Below are 26,412 nucleotides of genomic sequence, written 5' to 3'. Positions count from 1 at the left end.
ATTTCAGGGGTAATGCTGTCCTTCCCAGGGGCTTTTCTGTCCTTCCCAGGGGCTTTTCCGCTGGCTAGAGAATCAATGGCATTACTGAGTTCCGATTTTGTTGGCTGTATGTCCAGCTCATCCATGACTGGTAGAGGCTGGGCTGCATTGAGGGCAGTCTCTGACAACATTCTCCCTGGAGTACAGTTCTCGGTAGTGCTCAACCCAGCGGTCCATTTGTTTGCGTTGGTCAGTGATTATGTCCCCGATTTAGATTTGAGGGGGGCGATATTCTTGATGGTTGGCCCAAGAGCTCTCTTAATGCCATCATACATTCCTCTGATGTTTCCGGTGTCTGAGGCCAGCTGAATATGACTGCATAGGTGTTGCCAGTAGTCATTTGCGCAGCGCCTGGCTGTTCTTTGTGCAGTGCTTCTGGCTGCTTTAAGTGCTACGGATGTTAACTCGCTGGGGGCTTTCTTGTAGTTCAACAGTGCAATGTGCTTAGCGGCTTTGACAGGTTCCAGCTCTTCATTGAGATTGAAACCGGTCTGCATTTCTCTTTACACTTTTGCCGTAGGTGGTCAAAGCTGACTCATAGATGGTGTATCTGATGTGGGCACACTTGGTCTCAGCATCCCCTGTGGGAGTGTTTTGAAGGGCTGCTACAAGTGAATTTAGAAATTTTTGTAACAGCTGTGGGTGAGAAATTCTGTTCGTGTTGACGCGCGGGTAGCCCTTCTGGTTGGAATGATGCAACTTCTTTGGTCTGAGTCTAACCTTGCTGCACACCAGGGAGTGGTCGGTGTCGCAGGCTGCACTGTGGAAGCTGCGTGTGATTTGAACACTGTTCAAGGCGGCTCGCCTTGTGACAATGAGGTCCAGCTGGTGCCAACGACGCGATCTTGGGTGCCTCCATGAAACCTGGTGACGGTTTAGTGTGAAAGAACAAGTTGGTGATGCAGAGGTTATGATAGGTACACAACTCAAGCAGTCTCTGCCCGTTCTCATTCATCCTTCCAACGCCATAGCGCCCAAGGCAGGAGTAGGAGTGCCATGAGTCATGGTCGGCCCCAACCCTGGCATTAAAGTCCCCCAGCAGGAATAGGTGTTCGGTGTTGGGGATGCTGCTAATGATATGGAGTTCCTCGTAGAACTGATCTGTAGCTTCAGGTGGGGAGCAGAGATGCTGAGTAGATGTACTGGACCAGAGGTGGTGAGCAGTCGGATGGACAGTATGCGTTCCGAGCCATTTGAGGGAGGCCCTCTCATGCTGCGCAAGGAATTTCTGATGGCGAAGCCCACTTCATGCTGTCTTGGTTCTTCAGGATCCCTACCCTGCCAGAAGAAGGTGTAGTCTTGCTCTGCTGGAGATCCACTCGCAGGGAGGCATGTCTCCTGAAGTGCTGCAATGTCTACATTGAGTCTACTGAGTTCGTTGTTAATGATGGCGGTCTTCCGAGAATCATTGATTTGTGTAAGGTCTTCCGACAGGCCAGGACACACAGTTCTGATGTTCCAGCTTGCAAAGCGAAGGGCTGGTACCTCTTTCCTTTTTTCGTGTTGTTTGGTGCGGTGTTTCAGTCCACCTTTCGGGCAATGACCCTGAGCTCCAAGCACCCATTGAAGCAGGTAGACTGTGGCGGGACAGAACCTTATTGACCGGGGGCTGCCCGGTTTGAGGCGGGCGGTAGTTGTCCAGTGAGGTGTGATGACCTCTCCCACCGACAAAGGCAACCCGTGGCGCCCAGTTTCTACGCCAATTTATCTGGACTTATAACCCGTAACATTTATACTAACCCTACAGTAATCCCATATTCCCTACCACCTACTACACAACAACCAATTTACCTATCACCTGCAAGTCTTTGGCTGTGGGAGGAAAGCGGAGCACCCGGCGAAAACCGGTCACAGGGAGAACTTGCAAACTCCGCACAGGCAGTACCCAGAATCGAACCCGGGTCCCTGGAGCTGAGAGATTGCGGTGCTAACCACTTTGCCACTGTGCCGCCCTATTGATCCAACAATGTCATCCAACGTGACTGAACTTAGTGCATTTTGCCTACTATGTAGCATGTAATACGACTTACCTTCTCTGATACAGATAATTAAGTTAGACAGAGCAGTGTGCCTTAAATGGCACGGCAGGAGAACAAAATTAAGCATTGTTCATTCCAGAATCTAGCTGCATATGTTTTGATAATGACGAGCTTCTCAACTGGGAATCATTAAGACTGGCTATTTCTACCGCTGTCACATCACCCGACTCCATCCATGGCTTAGTCTATCTGCTTCTGAAACCCTCTTCCGTGCCTTTGTTAGCTTTAAACATGACTATTCTAATACACTTCTCCTTGTTCTACCCTCCGCAAACTTAAGATGATTCAGAACTCTGCCCATGTCCTAATTCGCACCAAGTCATGTTTGCCCATGTCCCCTGTGCTCACTGAGCTATTGGCTCCCTGTTAAACAATGCATCAACTTTAAAATTCTCAAATAATAAAAACAGAGTGTGCTGGAAATACTCAGCAGATCAGACAGCATCTGTGGAGAGAGAAGCAGAGTTAACATTTCAGGTCTGTGACCTTTCATCAGATAGATGCTGCCTGACCCATTTTTATTTCAGATTTCCAGCATCTGCAGTATTTTTTGCTTTTATTTAAAAATTTTATCTTTGTTTTCAAATCCCTCTATGGCCCCGCCCCTCCCTACCTTTGTAATTTCCTCCAGCCTTAGAGCCTGCACCACCTTTCTGTGCCAGTTCTGGCCTCTTGGACATTCCTGATTTTATTCGCTCCACCATTGACAGCCGTGCATTCAGCTGCCATGGCCCTAAGTGCTGGAATTCCTTCTCTAAATCTCTACCTTGCTATCTTTCCTCCTTTTTAAGACGCTTCTTGAAACCTACCTCTTTGACCAAGCTTTTGATTATCTGGCCTAATATCATAGTTGGCTCATGTCAAATTTTGTTAATGCTTGTAAAATGCCTTGGGATGTTATTTTACATTAAAGGTACTCTATAAGTGCAAGTTGTTGGGGGCATGATGAGCATTGATGCCATTTTTGTAGGTTTCGAGAGTTGGCCAATAAACTTTGGAATCTATTGTCACTTAGACCACAACTCACCGAAGTTGGTGCACAGACTACTTTACTGCAGTCAAGGGCAAATAACCTTCATTTGAAGCTAATACACTCAAGCTACGAAGGTGAGGTAAACATCAGGAAGCTGGGAAAAAGCTATCGACCACCCCTGATTTCATTTTTTTCCAGTAATTATTCAAAATTATTCAGGTAAATAATACAATTGTGAAACAGGCTAAATATAGAAAGAAGAAAGGAGAAGCAAAGAGGGTGTATGAGAAGAGACTGGCAGCTAACAATAGGGAATCCAAGATTCTTCTATATACGTATAAATAGTAAAAAGGTGGTAAAAGGAATGAGGCCGATTAGGGATCAAAAAGGAGATTTATGCATGGAGTCAGGGAGCATGACTGAGATACTAATGAGTACTTTGTATCTGTCTTTCCTAAGGAGGATGCTGCCCAAATCATAGTGAAAGGGGAGGTAGCTGAGACACTGGATGGGCTAAAAATTGTTAGAGAAGATACTGAATAGTCTGCCTGTGCCTCAAAGTTAAGTCACCAGGTCCAGAGGAGATGCATCCAAGGATATCGAGGGAAGTAAGGGTGGAAATTGGGGAGGCACTGGCCATAATCTTCAAATCCTTCTTAGATACAGGGGTGGTGCCAGAGAACTGGAGAATTACAAATATTACTCCTTTGTTCAAGAAAGGATGAAAGGATCAGGCCAGTCAGTTTAACCTCAGTAGTGGGGCAGCTTTTAGAAACTAAATTTTGTCCCAAATTTAACAGTCACTTGGACAAATGTGGATTAATTGAGGAAAGCCAGCACAGATTTGTTGAGGACAAATTGTGTTTAACTAACTTCCTTGAGTTTTTTGATGAGATATGTTATGACCGACTTCTGAAGTCAAAGCCCCCAATCCAAGTATACGATGATTCTTGTGGTGGGAGAAACGCGCCGTTGAATCAGTCCTGTCCCTCCACAGATATATCATTTTAAACTTTCCAAATTAAAGAAAGATCCAGCCAAATTGTACCATCTATTAACCCCTGAATAAGGCTAACCAAACCAGGTGTCCTTAGATTAACAAATCAACTGTTTAATTAGAAAAACTAAATTCTTAAACACTACTAAGATATAAACAACATTTAAAATTGAAAAAATTAGAGTCCTTGCATATTTGCGCTCTTGCCAAAGCGAAGTCTTCCAATGTAGAATAGTCCAGGTTGCCTGAAGTCCTCACAGCCGTCCAGTGGGGGGGTGGGGGTGGGGGGGGGGAAGGTTCTTCGACAGTAAAACAGTCCGTAGTCTACTTCAGCTGTTGAATTAATGCTCTTTTCCAGTGATGAATTTCAACAATTACAGTTGAGTAGTTCAAGGAATTTGGTTACTTTCTTTTAAGAAATTAATCTGTCTTGACATTTGAATTCTGAGAGTATAATAAATAGGGTTTAACTAAACCGAGAGCACTCTCATTTCTTTCAGTATATGCTGGTCCAGCTGTCTGTGTCTGTCAAAAACCAGTTTTTCAGCTAGTTTTAAACGCCACTCAGCAACAATGTATCTCGTGTAATAAAAACAAAAAGTGCTGGAAATACTCAGCAGGTCTGGCAGCATCTGTGGAGAGAGGAGCAGAGTTAACATTTCAGGTCAGTGACCCTTCATCAGAACTGGTATCTCTCATGTCTTTGGTTCTGAGTGGCTTTATCCTATGACAACAAGAATGCACTCTTTGACTCCGTCTCTGGAGCTTGTTGCCTTAAAGGCGTACTGCTCCTTTTCCAACCTTAAAGGAACACTGCATTCTTCCCGAAAAAAAAACGACGGGATTATAACAGAGAGGGTTGCTGAGGGTTGCGGTTGATGTTGTATATGTGGACTTCCAAAAGGCGTTTGATAAAGTGCAACCTGACAGGCTTGTCAGCTAAGTTAAAGCCCATGGAATAAAACGGACAGTAGCAGCCCAGATACGAAGTTGGCTGAGTGGCAGGAAACGGGGTACTATGAGCAGTTGTTTTTAAGACTGCAGGAGGGTAGATAGTGGGGTTCCCCAGGGCTTGATGTCAGGACCATTGCTTTTCTTGATCTATTATTAAGGACCTAGATTTTGGTCCACGGGCGCAATTTCAAAATTTGCAGCTGACCCAAAGCTTGGAAATATAAACTTTGAGAAGGATAGTGAGAAACTTCAAGAGGACTTGGGATGATGGAATGGGTGGACAAGTGGCAAATGAAATATCATGTAGATAAGTGTGAAGTGATACATTTTGGTAGGAAGAATGAGAAGACGCAATATAAAATAAAGGTTTCAATTCTAAAGTGGGATCAGGAGCAGAGGTTTCTGGGTGTATATGTGCACAAATCATTGAAGGTGGCAGGGCAGGTTGAAAAAGCAGTTAATTAAGCAAATGTGTTCCTGGGCTTTATAAATAGAGGCATAGAGTATAAAAGTAAGGAAGCTATCAAGAACCTGTATAAAACCCTGGTTCGGCCTCAACTGGAGTATTGTGTCCAATTCTGGGCACCATGCTTTAGAAAGGAGGTGAAGGTATTCGAGAAGTTGCAGAAAAGGTTCATAAGAATGATTCCAGGGGTGAGGAACTTCTGTTGTGTGGATAGATTGGAGAAGCTGGGGCTGTTAATCTTCTCCAAGGTGAAGAGGAGATTTGATAGAGGTGCTCAAAATCATAAGGGGTCTAGAGAGTGTAGATGGGGAGAAACTGTTCCCATTGGCAGAAGGCTTGCGAACCTAGTTAAGGTGATTGGCAAAAGAAGCAATGATGACATGAGGAAGAACCTTTTAACACAGCATGTGGTTAGGATTTGGAATGCTGTGCCAGAGTGTGGTGGAGGAAAATTAATTTTTGGCTTTCAAAAGGAATTAGATCGTCTGAAACAAATAAATTTGCAGGGCTATGGGGAAAGGCTGGGGAGTGGGACTAGCAGAGGGCTGGCATGGACACGATGGGCCAACTGGTCTCCTTCTGTAACCATCCTATGATTCTATGAAAATAAGTACTGGAAACTGCAGGACAATCACATTTGACTGTTACTAAGCAATCAAAGTCTTGTCCTGCCGGATGCATGCATGAGAGTGACGGTTGTGTAGTGCTGTTCTCCACTTCACAGGATATACCTCATGTTCAGTGGAGTAAATTTCTCAAGATCGAGTGCAAATCAGAGAGTTGTTGGCCAATAAAGTGCAGAAGCTTCTACTTTTCAGAACCATTAAAAAATTTAGGGTTTTATACCAACCACTTTGTCCCAAGAGCCACAAATCCCCCCCCCCTCATTATAGGAAATGCTCAAGGTGGTGATGCTGCCTCAGATAATTCACATGTTTTAGCCAGAGGACTAGTTGGCATTAGTTATCATGGGCAGGTCATTTCAAGAGCCCACTGGAAAATCTTGAGCGTAAATGGGCAGGGATGTAATATCAGTAAGGCACTTATTTAACCTGACTTTGGTCCTCAAAGTATTCAGTAAATACCTTTTACTAGTAGTGGTGGTTCCCAAATTACAGCACATACCTATGTGCCACTGACTTTAAAGGGCTTTCTCTTCAGGCTCCACATTTGGATTTGTTTCATAAGTTTTGGGACTACTGAAAAAACTGAGTATACTTGTAAGCTGAGAAAAATCCCAGCTGCAGCCCATAATTGCTTACCACCTGTGGTAACTCTTGAGTTATTCAGCAGAATGTTCCAACTTCCAAATGAAATTGGCTTCAGTGCTGTTGAAAGCAGCTGTACTTGTATTGTCTGACACAAAGCTTTTCGCAAGGCTTTTTTTGGCTGAACCTTCATGCACTGATGCATTTTTTTATTGTTACAAGGTCAAAATAAACCAGTAGAGGGAGTACTGAGAAGTAGCGGGGAATGGGATAGCACTCTGGAGGAATTTTGGGGTTCTGAGGTCTCTGAGCAGTCAAGGATTGTTTGTTGGGAACTGGGGTCAGAGCAGTGGGAGGAGGCTAGGTATGGAATGAGAAGGGTTGGCTGGGGTGTGGAAAAAATAGAAATATAGAGGCAAGTACTGAAGTTACATGCACTCAAAATACAGCATTGTGGGAGTACTAAAGGGAGAACTAAGTGATACATGCGGATTGGGAGTACTGAGCTGGGCAAAGCAGACCATGGGAGTATTGAGGGGTTGGGGGGGTGGGGGGTGAGCACTGATTGGAGACTGGAATCATTAAGTGGATAAGTGAAAGCATTAGTGTAAGCCTGGAAGCAATCCTGGAAACACAACAGGATCTCAAGTGAAATAAAATTGCCTTATTGCAACGAGTCAGTGGGCACTGGTGAGGAGCAAAAGCATCAGCCAGTAAGAGGCATAGCTGAAGAAATTTAACATATTTTAGATGAGCATCGCAGAGCTATCATAGGGATGCAAGCATGATCGGACACCCCAACCTTTAGGAATGACTAGGAGTGGGTACATTTGATTTCAGTGGATTAAAATCCCTCAACTTCTGGAGCAAAAGACTTTTGTTGTATATATTTAAGCCTGTCTTTGTTTGCCTCTCACTTTGCAATATATGTACCTGAAAAGTATCACCAACAACTGACTAACTCACTAATTTTTAACCTTTTTGTGCTGAGCCAATTGGGGTTGGCACCGTTTGGTTATTAAATACAAAAGGATAGTCAGAAGAGCCTTTTTCCAGAGAGTTATTAGAACATATCATCCATCATAAAATATTACAACTTCGCTCAAAACTAAAGAAAGGACTCAACTTGGTTTTAAAAAAGATTTTTTTTCTGTCTTTCTCACTCTCTTATCCTATTTGTAACTCTTTCTTTGCTTCTCCTTCACCTACTGATTTCTTCCACTTGTGTTCATCTCTGCACAATTGTCTTTCTCTTTCTCCTGCTCCACCACTTTGGTCTGGATCTCCATCCTCTTTGCACTGTCCTATTCTCCCTCTCGCTTTTGCCTTGTTGCATATCTCTCTTCCATTGTCTTGTAATTCCATTTTCTCCCACTTGCTCTCTTTCAATCTCCTCTTTACGCCTTGCTCTTTTTGATCACCTCTTCTCGTGCTCTCCGGGTGAGTGAGGAAGCATTTGCGACAGACAGGCATGTAGGACATACTCCGGCATAACAAAATTATGTGCAACATCGGTTCTTTGTTTAGTTGGTATTGAATGTATTTACCAGTCCTTTCTTTAGTTTTGAGTGAAGTTGTAATATTTTATGATGGATTATATATACTAATAACTTGCTGGAAAAAGGTTCTTCTGGCTTCCCTTTTGCATTTAATAACAAAACTGTGCGATACCCAATTCACCAACCAATGGAATTGACCTTTCAAAATCTTCAAAGTCCTGAAAACATTTTGTTAGAAGCCCCTCCTTTAACTTTACTTCCTTCAGTGAAGAATGCCTCAATTTTTCACTACCTTTTTAACTATAACCCCTCATTCCTTGTATCATTCTAGTGAATTGAGTCCCTTTCACTGTCTCACTATTCCTTTCTAGCTGCAATGCACATTCCAGGAACTCTCCTGCAATCCATATTTCAGGAATCTGTTTCCCTGCTGTGTTGTGCAGTGTCTCCAATTGTTCCTCAATCTTTATAACTTTAAGCTCAAGCAAGTCCACCTTGAGACATTTTATGGTTTTCCTGAATACTCCTACTTTCCAGGATTTCCCATATTATGTAAATTCCACAGAATACACACATTGCCTGTCCTGCCATCATCATTTCACTATTTAACTACTACTTTCTTGACCTTAGTCTGATGAAGCAGCTGAACTCTCATTCACCACTGAATTCCTGTTGAAAACCAAGCTCGCGCTCTCTGTCTCTCTCACACAGAGCTGTAAAAGCATCTGAGTGGTATAGTGTACAATTCTATTTTTGAGGCTGTTTTGGCAAATGTTCTCTAGGTTTCTCTGTGAATACTTGAATAATAGAGATTTACATATCATCAACTTCTAGTTGTTTGTGTGACATCAGGCATAAACAAAGTTGGCTTTTTGTCATTTTGGGTGATCATCCTTCTGCAGCTTGACTTGGAGACTCTGGGCCAGTTCACATTCAGTTGATGATGCTAAATGGGTCAAAATTCTTCTGTTCCGATCAAGTTGACGTTTTGCTAACTAGTTTTGTGTTGTTGGGTTTTGTTTTTAAAGTTAAAAATCATTCTGGAGTTTTGGGTGTATAGCTGAAGTCTATGTAAGTTCAACTGTAACTTTTTATGGCTAGTAAATTGAGGCTCAGTTAAGGGCACAGGTACCTACAAGCTAGTTTGGAATCAATATTAATAAATAAACAGGAGGCTCTGCAAACTAAAGAGCATTGCTGTGGAGATTTCCATGGCAAAAAAATACATCACAGGGGAACCCCTTGGAAACTAGCTTTACATTTGTCCTCCATGCACTTGTACAATAAAACAAATAGAAGCTCACATGAAAAATTTCATATGGTTTACAATTATGGATGGACGAAATATGGAGTTTGTTTTGAAAGAAACCTGTATGTAAATTCCTAGTATTTTCAGTTACTGTAACATTTTGTATGGGGCAGGGGAGTGTAGTGCCAAGAGACTAAAAAGTGTATTTCTGAAACATTGGTAATATTGGAAGTTCCCCTTAATTGGCAGAATGTGCTTGCAGAGATAGTAAAATGAAATAAACTGCAACAAAAATTAACCAATTTTTCCAGCTTTAGCTTAGAAGTAGTCCCTTTTCATCCAGTTACAGTACTTGGGTTTGAAAAGCAGTTGCAATCAGAATCATGTTCCTAGCTGAACCTGATACAAATGTCATGAAGGTTATGCTTGGTTGCTTCTGAGAAAACTTACTGCCAAGTAACCAAGCTACACATTTTAAACAAATGTGCTGTGTAAATGCCTCAGTTATGTGCATGACTACCAACTCCTTTTTGAATTGAGCCAAGTTACGTAAATTCAACATTTTCCGCTAGCTATTTGAGTAGTATTTAAGTATGTTGAATTGTTCAAATCATGGAATTATTTGGCATCAGCAGAGGGGTGGATCAAGCCAGTTAACACTCTCATTTGACAAGTGCAAAGGAATAATTGCACTTCTGGTAAAAGTAATAACAAAGATTGAATTCATTTGCTTTGAGGAGTTGGGTAAGAAAACATTTAATACAAATACTTATTTGGTTTTGGTTGAAACAGTCAAATACTGTGCCTGTAATTGGTGCTATTAATGTAACTGTGATTCATTGACTTAAGTGGCAGGCCACCTAATGTTATGTGACTGTCAACCTCTGTGCAATTCCTAAACTTATCTACCAGGTTGTGCTGTAGCACTCCTTTTCTTGGAGAATAGTGGGCCTGTTGTTGAGTAAAGGAAAACTTTTACATTCTATTTGAACCACAAATAACATTAGAACATATACTCCACGTCATGCAAAGGAAATTAAGTTACCTCCCTATCCCCCAGAGGAATTCTTCGAAGAAAAATAAATCTAAACACCGAATACAGTGCCTAATAACCAGTGTTTCCTGCCAGGTGGTGGAATGTATTGAAGCGCAAGTGCAATAAAGTACTGAGAAGTTTAGTTAAGCATGCTGCAGGAGGGTAGGATGAATGGATGAATGGATGTAATGTACTATGGGCGCCACAGAAAAAATAACTTTTAATGCCTGGTACGTTTTCTCACCCCACCACTGTCAAGAATTTTGTTCTCTTATGAGATGGCATCCCTCGCAGCAGCTGAGCAGAAATTCAGAACCAGACTACAACAGTTGATTTACCCCTTTCATGACAGAAAGACTACAACCCCATTCTCCATCCCCACCTGTTCAGCAGAAATACAGATTTTCTGCGGAAAATGAATATCCTCACTCACAAATGCCTGCTTATCTCAAACAGACAACATCTTATCTTCAACCCTGAAGACTTAAGTAATTCATTGGATAAAGTCTTCCCTCCATTTGTGCAGAATAGATTCCCCCTCCCAATCAGCACAGAGAATATGATGCTCCTATTCCAGGTTTCCCGCTTGCCTTCTACCCGGTCAAGTGAGCATCGATAGCATAGCTGTACTGCAAGCCACATTGAATTCTATCCTCTCTCCTGCTGAGCATTTCTTGGGTGATTTGGAACTAACCCCTCAACCAAACAGCTCTGCTCTGTGATTCATCCTCCTGTTTAATCCACTAATGGCCCTGCCTTCCTTATTTCTAAGTCCCTTTGGTCCTGCAAATCTATTCTCCACACCCCCACTAACAGAGCATCACATAGTTTATTGGAGCCAATCTCCCAGTGCCCCTTCCTTTACCCGCCTCCTTCTCCCCTCCTTTCCTCCTCATCTCCTTTTCCTCTGCTGCCTCATTTTCACTTTCAAGTCCTCTCTCCCTCCTCCACTCTCCCCTCACCTTTTTGTACCAATTAATTTGTTCCATGCTGTCTAGCCCTGCTTTGACTGACCACTGCAGTTGATCCAGACTCCCCTTTTGCATCACGCCAGGAGACGTCTGTGTGTGCGCGCCTGTTTAATTTTAAAAAAAAATCTCCAGGAGGGCAGCAAGAAAGTGGCTTGAGAAGTTGCTGTTTTTGAGTATTGGGGGAAAGTACAGTAGTGGGACAGATGAAGGTTATCTATATATATTTTAATTATTCAATAAATGTGCTCATTTGTCATCTAAAAGTCTGTTATAAAGTTCTGTTATGTTTCAAGGAAGGAAGAAAATACACATTGAGGCAAAGGATAGACACAGTAGCTAAAGCACTTTACAAAATGGTTTTCTGTTTGTTGTCCTATACTTGCAATCAGATACTGGAATATTGGGGCCAGTGAAGATACATTCAGGAGTGTAGGAAGCTGAGACCCATTTATGAAGATATTCTACAAATCAGAAGCTGAAGTATCTATATCAAGAATAGCAGAAAAGAGCCCAAAAACCTAACTGACAGTGCATTGCGCCAACAGTTGTATGCAAAATCCATATATTCTACACTATATTGAAAATTTCTTGCCAAAAGTAGAAAAAATTAGGACAGATTGTGAGTTAAACTGTTCAGTCTACCTGCGATCCAGGAGTTTCTATAACAGTGTTGTATTTAGGCTGCACGAATGGTCATTTGTTCCAAAAGCATAAAGAGAAAGAAGATTTTAAGCTGTTCAGCTAAACAACAAAACTGATTTTCAGCTCTGTGTGCTATGGTTCTGGACACATTCTGATTTAAAATCTTGTGTGAATGAGTGTGTTAATGAGCTAATTTGATAGTAGAAAAATTTTCCAGTTAGAAATTGATGCTGTCATCCTTTCTTCCTCTATTCTCTTTTTACCCAATCTTTTTGATTGCATTTTTATTTATACATTACAGCAGTGACTACACTTCAGAGGTATTTAATTGGCTGTAAAGCACTGAGACGTTCGGTGGTCATGAAAAGCACTATAAATGCAAGTCTTTTGTACCTAATCACAAAACACTCTTGACCTAATTTCTTCAAAATTTTAACTTTTAAACTCTAACTTTTCTGTTCTTCCCATTGTACATATTTGAGGTGAGAACCTTTTTTAAGGAATGAACTGCTGAAGATTGAGTGAAATCATTAGCAGCTTGTAAAGGAAAAGCAGGCCCAGATGGCCAAGCTTGTCTGCAGTGCAGTGTGTCGAGCAAGCAGAAGACTGATTTTGCAGATAAAGAAAGCACTAAACCTAAGGCTCAGCCCTGACTACTCTTTCAGTTTTGGGGGGGAGGGAGGGTCATTAATATGGAAAGGTATACCAGATACTGTTGCTGGAATATATTCAGATGATTGAACTATTGTGATAGCCAGAGAAAATTTTAAAGGGACTTCTGCCTCAAACCTCTGTTTTAGTAACCTTAACTGGAGTTGAACAAACTGCGTGGTATCTCTTGGTGATATCCCAAAGTGACTTGCCAAAGAAGATTATATCAATATAATAAAAGCAAAATACTGCGGATGCTGGAAATCCGAAATAAAAACAAGAAATGCTGGAACCACTCAGCAGGTCTGACAGCATCCGTGAAAAGAGAAGCAGAGTTAACGTTTCGGGTCAGTGACCCTTCTTCGGAACTGACAAATATTAGAAAAGACACAGGTTATAAGCAAGTGAGGTGGGGGTGGGGCAAGAGATAACAAAGGAGAAGGTGTAGATTGGACCAGGCCACATAGCTGACCAAAAGGTCATGGAGCAAAGGCAAACAATATGTTAATGGGGTGTTGAAAGACAAAGCATTAGTACAGATTAGGTGTTAATGGACTGAATATTGAACAGCAGCAAGTGCAAACCTGGAAAAAAAAAGTGGGTAAGCAAACTGAACAAACTAAGATGAAATGAAATAAATGCAAAAAAAAAAGATTGTAAAAAAGAAAAAATAACTAGAAATGAAAGTAAAATGGGGGGCTGTCATGCTCTGAAATTATTGAACTCAATGTTCAGTCCGGCAGGCTGTAGTGTGCCTAATCGGTAGATGAGATGCTGTTCCTCGAGCTTGCGTTGATGTTCACTGGAACACTGCAGCAATCCCAGGACAGAGATGTGAGCAGGGGGGAGTGTTGAAATGGCAAGCAACCAGAAGCTCAGAGTCCTGCTTGCGGACTGAGCGGAGATGTTCCGCAAAGCGGTCACCCAGTCTGCGCTTGGTCTCCCCAATGTAGAGGAGACCACACTGTGAGCAGCGAATACAGTATACTACATTGAAAGAAGTACAAGTAAATTGCTGGTTCACTGAAAGGAGTGTTTGGGGCCTGGGATAGTGAGGAGAGAGGAGGTAAATGGGCAGCTATTACACCTCCTGCGATTGCAGGGGAAGGTGCCATGGGACGGGGACGAGGTGGTGGGGGTAATGGAGGAGTGGACCAGGGTGTCGCGGAGGGAACGATCCCTTCGGAATGCTGACAGGGGAAGGGAGGGGAAGATGCGACTGATAGTGGCATCATGCTGGAGGTGGCGGAGGATGATCCTTTGGATATGGAGGTTGATGGGGTGGAAAGTGAGGACGACCACAGTGTCAAGCACAGTGGGGGGGAAATCCTCGGTTGAGGAAAAAGGAAATCCTATCAGAAGCATCGTCATGGAAGGTAGCATCATCAGAGCAGATGTGTCGGAGACGGAGAAACTGGGAGAATGGAATGGAGTCCTTCCAGGAGGTATATCAATATGGGTAAGAAAATTGGCATTTTTATATTTTCGTGAGTACTATATTTTTGTATAAAAGTGGGAGTACTTGGAAGAAATAATATCCACCCCACCCCTCGATTGAGAAATTTAAAAATAAATTAAGGAATGAGGACAATTGCATGTTTTCCAAAAGCAACTAATTTCAAGTAATTGAGGAAAGTTGAATTTAATGTATAATGTATTACATCAGAATATATTCTAATTGAACTTTGAAGGCTAGGTATCTCGAGGTAAATTTCTGGTACACATGAGAAAGTAAATCGATTTGACCCAGAGAATTATTTCAAGTATTTGGAAAGCCAGCGGAACCATTGCTACTAAACAGAGAAACAAATCCGTAGTTTAATTTTTTTGTGAGGAACTTTGATTTCTTGAATGTTTTCCTACAGCGGCAATCTTGGAGGATTTTTTTTTTTTCAAAACTGCTTCCTATTTTGACAGCAAAGCTATTTTCTTAGCTCAGCATCTATCTCAACAGGATGCAGTTATCAGATTTTTACACCCAATTTGTATAAACCTTTTTCGTTAGATTTAATAGTTTTGTTTAGTTTTTCTCTTTTGTACTGATTTTGTTAATCTGTTAATGGCTAAATTTTATGCAGTCAATCCTGCATATAATAAATTCTAGTTTGCCACTTTTTTCTTTATTTGGTATTTATTTAGAATAGAGTTGACTGTAAATTAAATGACGATAAATTGACTTTCCACTATTATTGGAGTTTTGCAAAGATCTTGTGCAGGGCTGATGATCCCTGTCCACAAACCTTACTACTTGTCACAAATTTTGGTTATGCTTTTTGATCAACAGCCATTTTAAATTACTGTTGCCTGTATTTACCATTCAATTTTGCTGTTTGAATTATGTAGTTCCAGTCTCTGAAGAGCAGATTTCTGAAGTTTTGCTCCCAATTCCATCTCTATATTTAAAAAAAAAACTCTAATTGACGGTGGACAATGCAGACACTTTGCCAGTCTACATTTTTAAATATTCTGGGAGTTGAAAGGATACATACATTTGATTTAATAGACCTGTTCATAAGACAGATTAATTGTTCATTAACTTTGGGCAAAAATAATGCTGCAGTATCCTACATAGCAACATTTTGGAGGAGCTAATTGTATGCCAAGTGTTTTGGAATGTCCTAAGAGACATTATCTGGCACTGTAATGGCAAGTTTCCTCTATTCATAGGAGTCATGGCTGTTGGGTACTTTGTCCATTCTTCGGCTGTTAATCACCCAATCGTCATTCTTTCTGTCCGTCAGTCTAGTGTTACAATCTTCAATATGGTCTTAACCTAAATGTCTACCTAATTTAGTGTTCCATAACAGTTTTATGGGGAGCATGGCAAGTAAATAATGCCCTACTCCTTGCAGCCAGCTTGTCTTTTTGCCAAGTGCTTTACCTGGGCTTAATGCCAGGAGAAAGAAATGAGTTAAAAAGCATAAATATCTGAATTGCATGGGAATATTACTGACTTAAAAAGTTGTAAATGGGTAATAGACGTAATATGGAAGATTACCATATAATTGAATTAGATTCAAATCAGGATATTTGAAGATCATATACACGTATTTTTTCAGATGCACATGGCCAATTCAGCAGAAAAACAAAGTATACCTTCATTAGTGATGCTGTAAGAAGGAATTCATGCATTATAAAATGTAGCTACATAATGTTTGTGGCTTGCTGTATCCATATGGGCTGCTGAGTTCACCATTATAATGGCACTTAAAGTAATGTCTGTGGCTGTGAAGTGCTTTAGTTTCTCCTGAGGATGTGATAAAGTACTTTATAATTGCAGGTTCATATTTTTGTTTCTAAGGAAGGACAACACATCTACAAGGTGACGTTTCTTAATTTTCTCTTTCATCCATTTTAGGGCTCTACACAAAGTTAGGAGCAGGTATGATAATGTCAGCAACAAGATTAGTTAGTGAGTGGTTCCACTGGAAATCTTGTAGGAAAGAATCTAGCATGTCAGTAGGAAGGAATCTTAGCAGAGAAAATAATATCATCTTTCCATTACATTACAATTCTGCAGAGCTTCCAGTGGGATGAGTTTGTTCATCAGCCTTTAATGTGGAAATTAGCAAACTGGTTAGCACTGGGCCTGTATTCTCTAGAGTTTCGAAGAATGAGAGGTGATCTCATTGAATCTTACAAAATTCTTAGAGCATGACAGGGTAAATGTGGATAGGATGTTTCCTCTGGCTGGTGAGTCTAGAATAAGGGGCAGGCCATTTAAAACTGAGATGAGGAGGAATTTCTTTACTCAGTGTGGTGAATCTGTGGAATTCTCTAACCCAGAGGGTTATGGAAGCTCAATCATTGAGCCTGTTCAAGATAGAATTTGATAGATTTCTGAATATTAATGACATCAGGGAATATGGGGACAGTGAGGAAAAATGGCGTAGAGGTAGATGATCAACCATGATCTGTTGAATGGCAGAGCAGGATCGACAGGCCAAATGGCCTATTCCTGCTCCTATTTCCTATGATTCTACGGCTGATCTGAATGTAACTTCAACTAAAGGCCAGCTCGGGTCTGCAACTGAAACTGAACCCGACAGAACCACATCCGAGTCCTTTCATTTTTTACCGTACCTGACCCGACCATCAGTTAACCAACCTTCCGTTTTTCACTTTGTTGCTTATTTGCACAAGCTTAAAATAACTGCAACAAAACCACCTTTCAAGTCCAAAAAGTACATTAACAGTGGAGCCACTTACCGGAGGTGGTGATAGAGTGTACCTGAGCCCGAATGCCGAACCCGGAAGTGCGACCTGACCCAACCCGAATCCAACAGGTCGTCGGGTTCGGGTTGGGTAGCTGGCCATTAACCTCGACTCTTAATTCCCGTTTACCCCTGGTAACCTTTCCCTACTTGCTTATCAAGAATCTGTTTACCTCAAAAGTATTTAAAGACTGGTACAAGGACTGGGGGACACAGGTTGAAGGTTTTGATCAGAGATGCAGGGGGAATATGAGGAATAATTTTTTTGCAAAGCGAATGGTAATGGTGGAAGTGGAGATAATCAATAATTTCAAAAGGAAGTTGGATGGCCACTTGAAGAAAATAAACTTGCAAGGCTACAGAAATAAGGACTGACTAGATTGCTCTGCGGAGAGCTGGCATGGACTCGATGGGCCGAATGGCCGGCTCCTGTGACGTAAATGACCCTCTGACTCTACTTCCATTGCCTTTTGAGGAAGGGAATTCCAAAGACTCATGACTGTCAGAGAAAAAATCTCTCCTCATCTGTCTTAAATGGGAGACCCCTTATTTTTCCCCACAAGGGGCAACATCCTTTCCACATCCACCCTGTCAAGACCCCTCAGGATCTAATATGTTTCAATCAAGTCACCTCTTACTCTTCCAATCTCCAGCAGATACAAGCCTAACCTGTCCAACCTTTCCTCATAAGACAACCTGCCCATTCCAAGTATTAGTCTAGAAAACCTTCTCTGAGCTGCTTCCGGTGCATTTTGATCCTTCCTTTTAAATAAGGAGACCAATACTGTACACAGTACTCCAGATGTGGTCTCACCAGTGCCCTGTATAATAACCTCCCTACTTTTGCATTCAATTCCCCTCGCAATAAATAATAACATTCTATTAGCTTTCCTATTTACTTCCTGTACCTGCACACTAACCTTTTGCAATTCATGCACGAGGACACCCAGATCCCTCTGCATCTCAGAGCTCTGCAATCTCATCATTAAGATAATATGCATCTTTTTTTGTTGTTCCTGCCAAAATAGACAATTTCATATTTTCCCACATATACACCATTTGCCAGATCTTTGCGCATTCACTTGATCTATCCACATCCCTTATATAGCCTCGTCATGTCCACTTCACAAATTTGTTTCCTTCCTACCTTTGTGTCATCAGCAAATTTAGCAACCAGACCTTCGGTCCCTTCATCCAAGTCATTTGCATAAATTGTAAAAAATTGAGGCCCCAGCACAGATCCCTGTGGCACACCACTCGTTACATCTTGCCAACCAGAAAATGTCCCATTTATGCCTACTGTGTTTCCTGTTAGTTAACCAATCTTCTGTCCATGTCAAAATGCTACCTGCTACACCATGAGCTTTTATTTTCTGCAATAACCTTTGATGTGGCACCTTATCAAATGCCTTCTGATAATCTAAGTACAGTCCATCCACCAGTTCCCCTTTATCCACTGCACATTACTTCTTCAAAGAGCTCCAATAAATTAGTTGGACATGATTTCCCTTTCACAAAACCATGTTGACTCTGTCCGATTACCTTGAATTTTTCTAAGTGCCCTGCTATAATGTCTTTAATAGCTTCAAACGTTTTCCCTATGACAGATGTTAAGCTTACTGGCCTGTAGTTTCCTGCTTTCTGTCTCCATCATGAAGTCCATCAGGACCTGGCGACTTGTCAGCCGCAGCTCCAACAATTTGCTCAGTACCACTTCCCTGGTGATTGTAATTTTCTTGAGTTCCTCCCTCCCCTTCCGTTTCTGATTTACAGCTATTTCTGGGATTACTTGTATTCTCTATGGTGAAGACCAATACAAAATACCTGTCCAATTCAACTGCAATCTCCTTATTTTCATTTTATTAATTCCCCAGACTAACTTTCTATAGGACCAACGCTCACTTTTTTTAAAACTTCCTTTTATAAGTATCCATAGAAACTCTTACTATCTATTAGCTTTGTCTCTTACTCTAATTTTTCCCCTCCTTATTAATCTTTTAGTCGTTCTTTGCTGCTTTTTATATTCTGTCCAATCTTCTGACTTGCCACCCAACTTTGCAATTTTATGCCTTTTATTTAAGTTTGAAACTATCTTTAACATTTTTGTTAACCACGTCTGGTCGGTCCTCCCTTTGTAATTTTTCTTTCTTGTTGGAATGTCTCTCTTCTGTGTATTCTGAAATATCCCTTTAAATATCTGCCACTGCATCTCGATTGATCTATCCCTTAACATACTTTGCCAGTTCACTTTAGCTAGCTCTGCTTTCATGCCCTCATGATTGCCCTTATTTAAAATACTAATCTTGGACCCACTCTTTCATTCAAACTGAAATGTAAAATTCAGTCATATGATCACTGCTGTCTAGGGGTGCCTTCACTATAATAGCATTAATTAATGCTATCTGGATGCAAAATACCAGGTCTAGTACAGCCTGCCGTCTGGTTGGCTTCAGAATGTGCTGTTCTGCGAAATTATCCTGAAAACATTCTATGAACTCCTCATCTAGGCTACCTTTGCCCATCTGATTCTTCCAGTCTATATGTAGATTAAAATCCCCCATGATTGTCACTATACCTTTCTGATGAGCTCCCATTATTTTTTCCTTTATACTCTGTCCTAACGTGTGGTTACTGTTAGGGGCCCTATGCACCACTCCCACAAGTGACTTCTTGCTTTTATTATTTCTCATCTCTACCCAAACTGCTTCCACATCCTGGTTTCCTGAACTTAGGTCATTCCTGTTAATGTGCTAATCCCATCATTAATTAACAGAGCCACCCCTCCACCTTCTCGTAGCTTCCTGTCCTTCCTAAATGCCATGTACCCTTCAATATTCAAATCCCAATCTGTCATCCTGCAGCCATGTCTCTGTAATGGCTATCAGATCGTACTTATTTATTTCTATTTGCGCTATCAGTTCATCTGTTTTGATTCGAATGCTCCATGCATTCAGATACAGAGCCTTTAGTTTTGTCCTTTTTTATTTTGTAACCTCCAGCCTTGTCTGCTGATTTATTCTTAGATTTGTACTCGTTGTCTCTTCCTGTCACAGTCTGTTTATCTTTTCCCATATTAATACCTCTCTCTCTTGCCTTGTCTCTACGCTTTGATTTACCACATCTTCCCAAATTTGATCCCTTTTCCCCCATTATTTAGTTTAAAACCCTCTCTACTTCACCCGTTATGCGGCTTGCTGGAACACTGGTCCCAGCACGGTTCAGGTGTAAACCGTCCTAACGGTAGAACACCCCACTTTCCCCAATACTGGTGCCAGTGCCCCACGAACAGGAACCCACTTCGACCACATCAGTCTTTGAGCCATGCATTCATTTCTCTAATCATATTTGTCCTATGCCAATTTGCACGTGGCTCAGGTAATTCAGAGACTATTACCTTTTGAGGTTCTGCTTAATTTGGTGCCAAGCTCCTCATACTGACTATACAGAACCACCTCCTTTGTCCTGCTTATGTCGTTGGTACCTACGTGGACCACGACGACTGGATCCTCCCCTTCCCATTGTAAGTTCCTCTCCAGCCCTGAGCAGATGTCCCGAACTCTGGCACTGGGCAGGCAACACAGCCTTCTGGAGTTTCGCTCTTTGCTGCAGAGAGCAGTGTCAATCCCCCTCATTATACTGTCCCCTATTACCACTACTTTCCTTTTTGCTCCCGGCACTTGAATGGCTTCCTGTGCCATGGTCAGTTAGCTCATCCACCCTGCAGCCCTCGCTCTGGTCCATACAGACTGCAAGAGCTTCAAACTTGCTCAATTGCAAGGGCTGAGGTCCTCCACTCCCACCTTCTTGATCCCTTTACCTGCCTGATTCACAGTCGCACACTCCTGTCCTGACCACCAATCATAACAGATGACCTTATCCTAAGGGGTGTGACTGTCTTCTGGAATAGTGTCCAGGTAACTTTGCCCCACGCTGCTGCATCGCAGTGTCTGCAGCTCGGCCTCCAGCTCAATGACTCTGAGCCAAAGCTCCTCAAGCTGCAGACACACTACAGACGTGGTTGTCATGGATTGCCGTGGCATCCAGGAGCACCCATATGCTGCAGTCATGAAACATCACCTGTCCTGCCATCTTTATTGTGTCAATGTAATTAAATTTATTTTTTCTTAATTTATAGTTCCCCTCCTTACCGAACTCCCTCACTTACCAAACTCCCTTCTCAAACTCTCTGCCCTCCAGCAGCACTGAGTCCACTGAATTTATACTCTCTGAAAACAATGATGTGTAAGCTTTGCTAGAGCTTGGAAACCAGTTTAAGCTAGTTAGTTAATTAACTAGCTACAGTTACTCTGAGACCTTGTTTACCCCTGTTTAAAACTGTTAGAAACTTAACTTGCCTGTAACTTAAACAGTAACTCCAGTTAGCTGCTAAATGTAAACAAAACAAAAACTAGATTTTGGAGAAATTTACCCTTAAAATCCCCTAACTTACCAAACTTCCTTCTTCACATTCTTTGCCCTCCAGCAGCACTTAATGCAGTACCTGCCACTTATATGGCACAAATGCCATCTGTCACTTGTCAGCCCAAGACTAGATGTTATCCAGGTCCTGCTGTTGGCTGCCAATAGATATTCTATTTAAAGAACGTGAATGGAGCTGAATATTCTGGAATTGTCAGTGGATAGCCTCACTGCTGACCTTTGTTATCTGGCAGAGTATTCTTTCCATTATGGTGGATACTCCAAGTTTCATGGCATTTGTTTGTGGAAGTTTTAGAAATGAAGAGTATGAGATCGTTGTAGACCTGGTCTTCATTTTTTTGAAAGTTTTAATCTCTATATACAAAGCTTTTTCACCTCCCTTTTTTAACCTGATTTATCTTCTATTAATGTACCATATTTCAGTGCTGTTCCTGTTACTTGGGAGGTTCATTCTGCCTTGTTTGTTCAAAGAACTAAGAGCTAGATGTAAAATGATGCATTATATACTACATAGTGATGAAAGAGAACATGACCATGTAGAGATTGACTATCTTAGAATGTTTATAGTTTCAGGTGTTTTTCTCAGATAACATTGTCATTTGGATATAGAGGCTAAGCTTCCTTTTGGAAGAATGAAGTGAACCATAACTATAATTGCTGTAAGCAATGAGTTTGATCAAGTGAGCGAGAGATGGGATATTGAGGATTTTGCAAAATATATTGGAGACTCTGCAGTATATTTTTTTTTTTAGTGGGCTATCTCACCTATTTTACTAAATATATAATTGCAGTTTCTGTAATCAAAATTCTTTTGCAAATTTTTAAAATATTTTCCATGCAGAGAAGCTTCATGACAATAAACCCTTACCCCTTAATTTAGTCTGGTCAATTAAGCATCTCACACAGGAAAACAATCTTACTGTCTTGATGCTTTGATTTATTCTATATAGTGAAAGGATGAAGTTTCCAGTGCATCACTGAGACTGTTACAGTTGGAGGTCTTTGTCTTTTGGCTGAAGCATGAAAGAGTCCTCAATTGTCTGCTTAAGTGGACATAAAAAGATTTTATGCACTATTTGAAGAAGAGAGGGAGTACTTCCAATGTTTAGACCAACAGTCCTTCCTCAAACAGCACCCCAAAAATGGATTGACCTGGATTTTGCATTGAAAATGACAGTGGGATAAACAGTGAGTATGCACATGTGCAGTTAAACGAGAAAATCCAGAAGTTGCAGTCCAAGCTATCCTGCTTCTTCACAGGCTGTGCTATAACGGTACCTCGCTGATAGACTTGGCATTAAAATCAATGTAAAGGTGAGAAGCTGCAGTAATTACTCACTAAATCTGGCAGAAAATGCTAGGTCTGGCACATTCAGTGGATTTTAATGGTGTGCTAAGTCATAATTATTGCCAAACAACCTTCCTGGCATTGAAAATTTAATTTTACAAATATGGAATCACATTCCATCAGAGTTTCGTTAGTGTTGGAGGTTTAATTTATCAAAAATTTACTAAGCTATTTTTACTTTTTCTGTCTCTCGTCTCGATCCCATCTTTCATTCCTTCTATTGTATGTTCTGCACATGACTTAAATCTAATTTATACTTTGTTTAGACTCTGTGGGCTGAATTTTCCTTCCCGAGTGCTGATCATCCCATTAGGAATAAGTGCAGGTCAGGAAACCACAGATGCTGGTGCTGGGACTCAGAGGGTGATTTTTGAGGAGGTGGCCAATAAGTGGTTGCCTCTGAGAGCTCTGCCCAATTGAGAAGGAAGTGTGGGCTCCCACGTTGGAGGGCCAATAGCAGCCTTCCAGTACTGAAAGATTGGCAGCCTCACCATTAGAGGTGGGAGCTGTTGCAAGTTGTGGAATGAGAGTGCCACTCAAGATGGTGGTGCCCTCTGAAGAATCTATTAAAGATTAAAAATAAAAAGTGGCCACAGGTGCCAGACCATCATTGTGGAGGGGGGAAACCCTCTACAGAACAGCCTGCAACCACAGCTATGGCCCTCTGGCAATCGTGGCTGGGGGTGGCATTGATGGCCTCCTGGTCTGTCACCGGGAGGCTCTTGAATTCATTGGCTGGGCTTTGACCTCAGTGGGGGTTTGCCGTCTGGAAAATTCCAGGAGGCTTCTGACAAGTGCCCTCAATGGGCAATTTAATTGGCCTAATTGGCTACCTGCTGCTGATGGGCGAATAGCCATCAACCTCAACCTCCACCCCTACATTCCGCACCCAATCCAGCCTCGATAAAAATGTGCTTGGAGGTGGAACCATGGTGGCAGACCAGCATGCTGGCTGTTAACAGGAAATTGCAGGCGTGCCCGCCTCAGCATCCCATCGCAAATTCAGCCCCATGTGTCTGAGAATTCTTCAATCTGGTTCAAGAGCCATGCTGTTGCTTGCTTTGTTCACATAGATCACACATCCCCTGTAGAGGGCACCACCCTGGAGCAGATGCCTGATGACAGCAAATCTCCTCAAAAGCCAGAAAAAAACTCTGGGCACCTGGTAGCATAGCGAATGGCGAGCTCTGTTCCTTCGTTGCTGATAACAAAATTCAGATCATTATCTGGTCTTTTATTCGTTTGCTGCTTACAGGAATGCACTTTGTGCAAATAGCCATGTTGCCTATAAAATCAAAGTCCATTGGTTTTAAAGTGCTTTGGGACATCCTCAAGATGTAGACGCACTCCTAAATGAAAGTTTTTCATTTTTTCCTTTCCATTTTTCTTTTCAAGTTTTCAAGATAATGGGCTACATATTCCTGCAATTTCCTTCGGTAATCTGGAAATCCTAACCTATGAGGTTCGGGTTCTGCATCTACACAGTGACCATTTTAAATTATCACCATGTAAATTGGCTCTAGTTCCACAATAATGGTGGTGCTTAATGCTTTAAAGATGAATGATTTACATCTGAAGCCATTTGTGAAAATTGTCCAAAAAATGCACACAGCAATAGGAACTTCAACATCAGAAATTGTAGCTGCCTAATAGAAGTACCTTGTGTTAATTTAGGTGCTTTTGGTATGATATGAATCCCAATATTAGATTGTCAAGTATTATAAATTAATCATTCAACAAAATTAACAATTCTGCTGATCATATAGACTGCTGCAAGAATGACAGTGCAATTATTTGTATATTTTCAAAACAGCAAGGAAAATGACTGAATATGTTGGCATACACAAGTATCACCATACGAACATACAAATTAGGAACAGGAGTAGGCCACTTGGCCACTCAAGCCTGCTCTGTCATTCAACAAGGTCATGGCTGATTTGATTGTAACCTCAACTCCACATTCACGCCTACCCCTGATAACCTTTCACCCCCTTGCTTATCAATATCTTGCTTACGGTACAAGTAGTCATCTAAATTGATTTAAGTTATTCTAAAGTAATGCACTGTTTTGCGTTCCTTTAGATAAACCTGAGGGGCTTTTTTAAAATCAGTGGTTCTCCAACTTTTTTTTAATCTGTGGACCACTTAGGCTGGGCAAAAGGCCCCGTGGATTAGAGCATGGCTACCCGACCCAAACCTGACGGGACCTGACTACATGTACCGGGTTCGGGTCGGGTCGCTCTTCCGGGTCCAGCATTCGGGCTCTGGCCGGGTCTCTCTCTCACTATCACCACCTCCGGTATGTGGCTCCAATGTTAGTGTACTTTTTGGACTTGCAAGGTTGTTTAGTTACAGTTTTTTTTTAAAAAAGCTTGTGCACAGAAGCAACAAAGTGAAAAACGGAAGCTGTGTTAACTGATGGTCGGGTGCGGGAAAAAATGAAAGGACTCGGGCCAGGGCCAGATCCAGCTCGGGTTGGATGTTGTTCTGTTGGGCTCAGGTAGGGTTTCATTTGCAGATCCGAGCCGGCCTTTACTACGAGTCACTTAACGGTCCGACCCTACTGCTTTTGCTTGTAACCGTAAGAAAGTTCATCGGAATTAATGGGAATGTCATAAATTTCTGCAGTTTTTTTTTTAAATCATAAATAAATTATATCATCCAGAAACAACAGTATAGACATTTTCATAAACATTAATACTACAAGAGAACATGTTCATTTGAAACATTCTAATGTGTTATAAAATCATCACAATCATCTTCTGAGAAACTAATACTTACCTTACATCTATATTAAACAAAATCAACAGTAAAAAAAATCTTGCTTATAAAACTACTTTGTTCTTGGTTATGGTGACTTGTGCTGCACATGTGAGAGCCGGTCTGGTTGTGTGATGTTACACGAGTGGTAGGCATGTGGTTCTGGCCTGTTCTCTCATCTGGCCTCGGCCGTAGCATTGCGCATCAGTGACTTGTATTTTGGACCATCCTGCGGACCACAATTTGAGAACCGCTGTTTTAAATGCCTGTTTTGAGAAAAGAATTGTGAATACAAGTGGCACTTTCTATTTGACAGTTATTTTGCTTTACCTATTTACACCTTGTTTTATTTTCACAAACTTAATTTACTGTTTGAATAAATGGAAGAAATTTCAAGTATTGCAGTAGTTTTGTTATCTGCGTCCAACTTTGTGGTGTTGAAGAGGGACAGAGAAAACCATGTGTAAAATAAGCAGTGTTACAGATTGTTGTATGCTACCTTTCCCCAGTAGTTCAGTTAAAAGAATAAGCAATAATGTTACAATGTTACAACAATGTTACAGTTTGAGGAACTGTTATGATCAAGGAAGACATCTGGTCTAGAATGAATAATGTGAAATGCAAGATTAAATGGAGAATTGTGGAGTTTTGCATGATTTAACTTTAAAACGAAGAAAAAAAGCTTCACTTATAATCCACCTCACCATGGACTCTAGTTTATTTGAGGGATATATGTGCTTGGAATGAGTGTTTTTATGTTTTCATGTTTTATGTACAGTAAGGTTTATCTATGTAACTGTTACTCCACTCCAAAAAGGTAATTAATTTTAGTCAACGTTTTGAAATGTTTCAATGATGTGATAAGGCAGGTGCGTAAATAGGTGAAGTATTTTCTTCCATGAAGTGGCCAAGAAACTGTGTCTTCA

General features: G+C 41.3%; 1 protein-coding gene across 3 annotated transcripts in view; it reads left to right on the top strand.

Annotated features, from left to right (window-relative positions):
* The window catches only part of galnt1 (UDP-N-acetyl-alpha-D-galactosamine:polypeptide N-acetylgalactosaminyltransferase 1), a 203,273-nt gene that overhangs the window by 70,364 nt on the left and 106,497 nt on the right, over positions 1-26,412 (top strand). The window lies entirely within an intron of this gene.

This window comes from Heterodontus francisci, chromosome 2, assembly GCF_036365525.1.
Source record: "Heterodontus francisci isolate sHetFra1 chromosome 2, sHetFra1.hap1, whole genome shotgun sequence".
In the NCBI taxonomy this organism is placed as follows: domain Eukaryota; kingdom Metazoa; phylum Chordata; class Chondrichthyes; order Heterodontiformes; family Heterodontidae; genus Heterodontus; species Heterodontus francisci.
This window is presented reverse-complemented; position numbering and strand designations above follow the sequence as displayed.